Genomic DNA, 2,269 nt, shown 5'->3' on the forward strand with positions numbered 1-2,269 from the left:
CTCCCGGCGAGGGGCCCCCGTCTCCCTGGTCCCATCCAGCCTGTCCAGTGGCCTGGAGGTGCGGTCACCTGCGGTGGACACGTGGGCGGTCAGTTGTGTGCTGCTGTCGCAGTTGTGTGGCTGGAGCAGGGGGCTTATTCCTGCTTCAAGTCCCATCGCCAGCGCCCCGCCCCAGCCCCGCCCCACCCCTCGGCCTCCCCCTGGACTCTGGCCTCCTCCCTGCCCCATCTCACCTCTTCCCCAGCGCTGCACCTCCCCTGAGCCCTTGCGGACCCCTCCCCAGCGGGGCGCGGGACTCAGGAGGGAGTGGCCGCGGGGGCGCAGAGCCTGGCCACTGGGGCCCTCTTCAGCCCTGGGGCCCTCCCAGAAACCTGCAGGAGGCCTGGCCGTGGGGCCGCAGTCACCTGGCGCAGGGAGACCCCAGCGCCTCTCTCCAGGCCCTGGGCCCGGCTTGGGGCCCATCTCTGCACCCCAAAACCCTGGCAGAAGTGCTGGGTCAGGGTGGGGGTGCTGCCGGCGGGCGGTGGTGACCCTGAGCCCCGAGTTAGGGGACGTTTCGTGGGAAGCAGGTGGGGTCGGGTCTGCGCTGGCCGAGTTCCAAGGCGTCACCTGCTGGGCAGCTGAGGACAGAGATGGTTCCAGCTGGGCCGGGCCTCTGGTCCACACTGGACAAGGGCAGAGCGGGATGAAGATGGCCGCGCCCCGCTCCCAGCCACTCCCCAGCAGCCCGCGGTAAACCAACCGCCAGCCCGGCAGCCACACACCGGGGCGGGAAAGGTGGGGAGCAGAGACCCAGGGCCACACTGGGAGGGAGACGCAGCAGACCGGGCAGCCGGCGCAGAGACCCGCGAGGCCCCGCCGGTGCGGTGGGTCTGGGCCCCGCGGCCAGCGGGGGCGGCCAGCAGGGGCGGCCTCGCCCTGGCCCCCACCCTCCACAGCGCAGAAGGCCAGCCTTCCGGGGGAGGGTCCGGCCGCGCTGGCCGCCTCTGCGAGGCCAGGGAGCACAGATGGAGGGCAGGCGGCCAGCAGCCCACGGCCGACCCGCCCACCGCGGCCAGCGATGCCCCACCGCGGCCAGCGATGCCCCACCGCGGCGAGTGGCCAGGAAAAGGCTCCAACATGGGAATTGCATGGGGAAAATTTAGAGAAATAATTTTTTATGACATTCGGATGAACAGTAGCAAAGTAAACACTCAGGTTAGAGAGTGGGAAGACGCTTGGGCCTTGGGGGACACCGCGCTGGTCGGTGGGAAGAGGAGGTGCCCCCCCTGCCCCCCTCCCCCGCTGCAGGGACGCTGCCCCGGCCTTGGCCTGCGGGAGGCGCGGTGGCGTCCAGGAGCAGCGGCCAGCCCCCATGGGGAGCCCAAGGACGGGCTGGGTGGGCGCCGGCGCAAGGGGCCACCAAAGGGAGGCGTTTCACTGACGAAAATGAACAGATTTTGGGGCAAATAAATGCAAAAGTCTCGTTGAAATGGACAATTTTCAAGAAAAAAATTTCACTAAGAAAGTGCGGGCAGGGGCGGAGGACCGGCCTCATGGCACAAGGCTCCTCGCCCAGCGTCATGCAGCCGCGATCCCCGGCCCTGAGCGGCCACTGCCCTCCAGGCCCCTGGCCCCGCCGGCCCACGGGGAGCCCCGCCCCAGCGCCCGGTCTGCCTAGCGCCCGGCCATCCCGCCCGGTGGAGGGCAGCGGAGTGAGCACCGTGCAGCCCACACCCCTCCGGTTTCCCCACCGTCCTGCTGTGCTGGGCAGCTGCCCCAGAGCTGACGTCCACTCAGAGCCCCTTCCCAGCCCCCCCTGCGCCCCCACTGCAGCAGGGCAGCTGATGCCCGGCCCAGCTGCTGCTTCAGGGCGCCTTTCCAGGCCACAGCTGCCGCGTCCCACGTGGCCGCCTGGGTGCAGCCTGCAGAGTGGACGCTGGGGCCTGCGGCTGGGTGCGACTCTGGGCCCCGGGCTCTGGGCAGGGTCTCCTCTGCGAGTCCCGGACCTCCGCCGTAGGGTCACTGCCCTGCGCGAGGCCCAGGGGCCCCGGGAAGGGGTGGCACGGGCCACTCGCGGCGGCTGGCGGGCGCTGCCCTGGGGGCGGGTCCCTCAGGACGCCCCGCCCCGCCCCAGCCCGGCCCCCACGCCATCGAACAAAAGCCATGCTTATCAAAGGAGTTTGTCTTTATTTTCATAATTTAGCTGAATCAACACAAAATTGAATACTGTAAAACATGAGAAAAATGCTGTAACACCCGGCCTCCGGCCTCAGGCGGCCCCGCGCTG

Source organism: Condylura cristata, unplaced genomic scaffold, assembly GCF_000260355.1.
Source record: "Condylura cristata isolate star-nosed mole 26May11 unplaced genomic scaffold, ConCri1.0 scaffold00004, whole genome shotgun sequence".
In the NCBI taxonomy this organism is placed as follows: Eukaryota; Metazoa; Chordata; class Mammalia; order Eulipotyphla; family Talpidae; genus Condylura; species Condylura cristata.